The sequence below is a fragment of the Lissotriton vulgaris genome, chromosome 2_1, assembly GCF_964263255.1.
Source record: "Lissotriton vulgaris chromosome 2_1, aLisVul1.2, whole genome shotgun sequence".
Classification (NCBI taxonomy): Eukaryota; Metazoa; Chordata; class Amphibia; order Caudata; family Salamandridae; genus Lissotriton; species Lissotriton vulgaris.
Genome location: NC_141687.1, coordinates 782,982,583 through 782,988,817, shown reverse-complemented (window position 1 = coordinate 782,988,817; position 6,235 = coordinate 782,982,583).

Here is a 6,235-nt window from a genome sequence, read left to right as displayed (position 1 = left end):
AAACATCCATTTACTTGCATTTACAGCAATACACACACCACTACACTTACTTCTACAGAAACGTATATATACTTACTCTCTTAAGCAATCACTTATAGAAACACATACGTATTTATACAGGAACTCTTCCAATCTCGCACTCACATATATACTCCTCACTTATATACATCAATACTCACACATACTAGTTTAAAACATATGTACTTACTCATAAAGACACTATTGAGACTGTCATTCACTCACTAACACACCGATACACACACTCATCCGCCCATACAGTCCTAGACACATGCTCTCTTCAAAACTCATACAAACAGTGAGTCAGTCATTCATGCATCTATGTGCTAAGTAATATCCCCCACTGAACCATACAGGCACTCATATAGACACTCATGTAGCTCCTCACCAACCCATGCAGCCACTTATACACAATAAAGATATTTAACTATTTATACATTACTCGATAATACATGTATTCACTAAGATACACTTAATAAGTCAGTTATACAATCAATTTTACAAAAAAAACATACATTTAGACACTTATTTACCCATTTATTCTTCCATCGACCTTTAGATATACATTAATAAAAGAAATGTATTTTTCAGAAAGACACACATTCACTAGATGATGTCATCAGTGATATCATGAGTGATGTCACTGACCATGTCAAGAGTGATGTAATACGTGACGTCATCAGCAGTGGATTGCGGGCGCGCAAGTTATAGTTAGCTGAACTAACTATAACGGAGGAATTTCAATGGTTTTGTATGAGTGAAATGTCCAGCTAACTATAACATGTGTAAAACCTATGGTTTTTTCAGTGAATTTCTAAGGTTTTTTTAAATGCTAATTTCTAACTATAACGTGGCTGAAACCTATCGTTTTTTCAGTGAATATATATATATATATATATATATATATATATCAATCAATCACAGAGTTGCCTTGCAGCAAGGACGCCCACGCAGAGGAGTGCGTCAAAAGGCTTTAATTTCATGAAACCAGCAAGTTTTCACCACATGAACAAAGTTCCTTTCCTAACGCGTTTCAAAGCCCGGAGGCTTCTTCATCAGAGGATGTCTGTGTTCTAACTGATTTCTTCGCTCGGGCACCATTACCTGCATGCTTCATTATAACCACGTGACTATAAAAGATATGTATTTTTCAGAAAGACACACATTCACTGGATGATGTCATCAGGGATATCATGAGTGATGTCACTGACCATGTCAAGAGTGATGTAATATGTGACGTCATCAGCAGTGGATTGCGGGCGCGCGAGTTATAGTTAGCTGAACTAACTATAACGGAGGAATTTCAATGGTTTTGTATGAGTGAAATGTCCAGCTAATGATAACATGTGTAAAACCTATGGTTTTTTCAGTGAATTTCTAAGGTTTTTTTTAAATGCTAATTTCTAACTATAAGGTGGCTGAAACCTATCGTTTTTTCAGTGAATATATATGTATATGTGAACAAGGGCTTTGTAAGCCCGAAATGCGTCTTGCCCTCTACTTTCCAACCTTCTTGCAATAAAGACCTGTGAATCCTGATTGCGGTCCGTCTCCTGCTTGCCTCGTGGGTCCTGGGTCGTGCTAGGATCAGAAGTGGCGTTCTTGGGAGTTTGCGCACATATATATATATATATATATATATATATATATATATATGAAAATCCACAATTCTGCCAATGAGCAAGGTCGCGCACTCAAGGAGATTCAGTCATGAAGGTATTTATTCACCGGAAATCGCTACGCGTTTCGACACACCAAGGTGTCTTGATCACACGTGTGATCAAGACACCTTGGTGTGTCGAAACGCGTAGCGATTTCCGGTGAATAAATACCTTCATGACTGAATCTCCTTGAGTGCGCGACCTTGCTCATTGGCAGAATTGTGGATTTTCATTAAATCATTCTGCTATGGGTTTGCCGAATTTTCGCGCCACCTGACGACGGGAGGAGGTACCCAGAAAGACCCAGTGTGCTTGGAATATATATATATATATATATATATATATATATATATATATATATATATAAAAGCTCTCTCCCTCCCGGTCCCGGGTGGAAAATAACGACAGCACTCGTGGGAATTTCGTTGTTAGCAGTCTTTACTCGCACAACAGACGCGTTTCGGAAGCAACGCTCCCTTCCTCAATGTTTACACCGTAATGCGCGATCTGGCGCCATTTTATTTCAACATTACAAACAACACGTGTTGGTAGGTGTAGAGAGAGGGCTGACGCGAGAGCGCCATCTTGCTAGTACAAACAATCCCTGTATTAGCATGAATAAAATTAAATAACACATTACTTTTGTGAGTGTTAAATTAAACATTTATAAACTCCTCATGTATTGTAACGAGGAATTTGCAACATAATTGTGCCGTGGATCGGCAAGTAACCCTCTCCTTCGTACAGTGGGTAATGGACAGTAATCTCGCCGTGGATCGGCTTGTGGCAACTCGAAGGTTGCCTTTTAAATTTCCATTAACCCAGTGTCCAAATTCAATCCCCCACAGTGTTGAATGTTGATTAACAGAAATATTAGAAAAGTTGCCAAGAATAAAACCATAATCCAGAAGTTACCAAGAGTACTAGACAATTATCAAATGTGTGGTGCTATGATAGTGAAAAAGCTCTTAATTCATCCCAAAGCACACTTATTCACAGAAGAACACAAATTGTGAAAACTAAAGTCCTTAAGCTGTAATAACATCAAGATAGTCCCCACTTCGGATACTGTAGTATGGACATTTTAGCTCCCTAAATGCACAGTAAGTTCCTCCCCACTGTTGAGTCCCAAGGGGGCCTTAGTCTGGCAGTCTATAATGTAACGGGATTCTAACCTACGGAGTTTCTGTAGTTTATCCCCACCCCTTATGTTTTCAGAAATTGCATCCAAGCAAAAGTATTGTAACAGATTCCGGTCGCCCTTATGTTTAATGGAAAAGTGTCTTGCGACCGGGTATGTAAAGTCTCTGTTGACTATAGCTCGCATATGTTCTAGGATACGCAATTTCACGGGGTTGATGGTACTGCCTATGTATCTAAGCCCACAAGGGCAGAGGAGGCAATACACTGCAAATGGGGAAGTGCAGGTAAGGAATTGATTGATCTTCTTTTTCTTTTTGCAACCCACAAGTTCGTAAGAAAGAACCCTTTTGCTATTGGCACAGGCCTTGCAACGACCACAAGGGAAAAACCCTTTTGCATCTCTCAATTTCCCTGTACGTGTGGGGATTGGTGACAAATGACTATGTACCAAGGTATCCCTCAGCGAACGTGCCCTTCTAAAAGTAATTAAGGGATTTACAGGGATATCATTCCCAATGATATTGTCTTTCTGCAATATATGCCAATGTCTTTTCAGGATGTTTCTCAATTGTTGACAGTCCTGGGAATATGGTGTTATCATCCTGAATTTATCTGCATCATTAGAGGGTTTTTGTTTCTTAACGAACAGAGTCTGTCTGGGTTGTGTCCTTACTCTGTCTAGGGTGTTGCATAACATCTGCTTGTTATACCCCCTAGCCTCGAATCTATCAATACTTTCCCGGGCTGCACGTTCGAAGTCAATGACTTCGAACGTGCAGCCCGGGAAAGTATCCTGAATCCTGAATTTATCTGCATCATTAGAGGGTTTTTGTTTCTTAACGAACAGAGTCTGTCTGGGTTGTGTCCTTACTCTGTCTAGGGTGTTGCATAACATCTGCTTGTTATACCCCCTAGCCTCGAATCTATCAATACTTTCCCGGGCTGCACGTTCGAAGTCAATGACTTCGAACGTGCAGCCCGGGAAAGTATTGATAGATTCGAGGCTAGGGGGTATAACAAGCAGATGTTATGCAACACCCTAGACAGAGTAAGGACACAACCCAGACAGACTCTGTTCGTTAAGAAACAAAAACCCTCTAATGATGCAGATAAATTCAGGATGATAACACCATATTCCCAGGACTGTCAACAATTGAGAAACATCCTGAAAAGACATTGGCATATATTGCAGAAAGACAATATCATTGGGAATGATATCCCTGTAAATCCCTTAATTACTTTTAGAAGGGCACGTTCGCTGAGGGATACCTTGGTACATAGTCATTTGTCACCAATCCCCACACGTACAGGGAAATTGAGAGATGCAAAAGGGTTTTTCCCTTGTGGTCGTTGCAAGGCCTGTGCCAATAGCAAAAGGGTTCTTTCTTACGAACTTGTGGGTTGCAAAAAGAAAAAGAAGATCAATCAATTCCTTACCTGCACTTCCCCATTTGCAGTGTATTGCCTCCTCTGCCCTTGTGGGCTTAGATACATAGGCAGTACCATCAACCCCGTGAAATTGCGTATCCTAGAACATATGCGAGCTATAGTCAACAGAGACTTTACATACCCGGTCGCAAGACACTTTTCCATTAAACATAAGGGCGACCGGAATCTGTTACAATACTTTTGCTTGGATGCAATTTCTGAAAACATAAGGGGTGGGGATAAACTACAGAAACTCCGTAGGTTAGAATCCCGTTACATTATAGACTGCCAGACTAAGGCCCCCTTGGGACTCAACAGTGGGGAGGAACTTACTGTGCATTTAGGGAGCTAAAATGTCCATACTACAGTATCCGAAGTGGGGACTATCTTGATGTTATTACAGCTTAAGGACTTTAGTTTTCACAATTTGTGTTCTTCTGTGAATAAGTGTGCTTTGGGATGAATTAAGAGCTTTTTCACTATCATAGCACCACACATTTGATAATTGTCTAGTACTCTTGGTAACTTCTGGATTATGGTTTTATTCTTGGCAACTTTTCTAATATTTCTGTTAATCAACATTCAACACTGTGGGGGATTGAATTTGGACACTGGGTTAATGGAAATTTAAAAGGCAACCTTCGAGTTGCCACAAGCCGATCCACGGCGAGATTACTGTCCATTACCCACTGTACGAAGGAGAGGGTTACTTGCCGATCCACGGCACAATTATGTTGCAAATTCCTCGTTACAATACATGAGGAGTTTATAAATGTTTAATTTAACACTCACAAAAGTAATGTGTTATTTAATTTTATTCATGCTAATACAGGGATTGTTTGTACTAGCAAGATGGCGCTCTCGCGTCAGCCCTCTCTCTACACCTACCAACACGTGTTGTTTGTAATGTTGAAATAAAATGGCGCCAGATCGCGCATTACGGTGTAAACATTGAGGAAGGGAGCGTTGCTTCCGAAACGCGTCTGTTGTGCGAGTAAAGACTGCTAACAACGAAATTCCCACGAGTGCTGTCGTTATTTTCCACCCGGGACCGGGAGGGAGAGAGCTTTTATGTTTCAAGCGCGAAGCTCTGACGCGCTTAGGCTTGCACCCGCTGCGAGAGTGCCCCGCAATTTGGAGCAGAGAGCTTGGATATATATATATATATATATTTATATTTCAGAATCTCCTCAGTTTTTTCATACAACTGTTTTAATTAATTTACAGAGTGAAATTCTGGCATTTGCATGGCTCTCTCTGTTATTTTCAAGAGTCATTCACCTTGTGTGAGGTCAGACGCAGCCTTTCTGCAGCTACAGCCTGCACGTCATGTCACGTTATCTCTAAAGTTAAGCACGCCTCTCGGCAGTCCAGCTGATGGCCCAGAAGAGATGCCCGAGTATGGGAAGTTAGGAAAATGAAAGTAAGTCACAATGCCCCGGAAGACATTAATCTGTCATTTGCCATTCGGAGCTGAAACAAAAATTCATTTTGTTTCCAGTTGCAGTGCAAGACTAAAGCGCACTTGAAAAACAGATTTAATTTTGATGATTAAAGGCCTCCTTTCCGAACTTCGGCTCCTCCGGTCATAGTGAGTTTCAGCTGTATTTCTTACCAGCCACAGACTGAATTTAAAGGCCCTGCTCATAATAATCTAAGCAAAATAACTAAATAATACTTGTTTTTAATTGATTCTGACAGCAAAAAGATATTCTTCTGCCTCTCAAAACACTTTGCTTCTTTTTCTCCTTTTTATAGTTTAATACAATAGTGCACATTTCTGCAAGAAATGTGTTTACATGAGCAACCTCCCTAAGGTCCATTTCACACTGACCCAGTGATGTATACATGATTTCACATTGCCTATATATATTCTATCAAAAATAGGTGAGCTTTTAATCTGCCTCCTATTTTATCTATCTTACTTGCCTGGTAACAAATGCTATTCTACATGTGGATGTTTTTCATCAACAGGGAATGTTAGG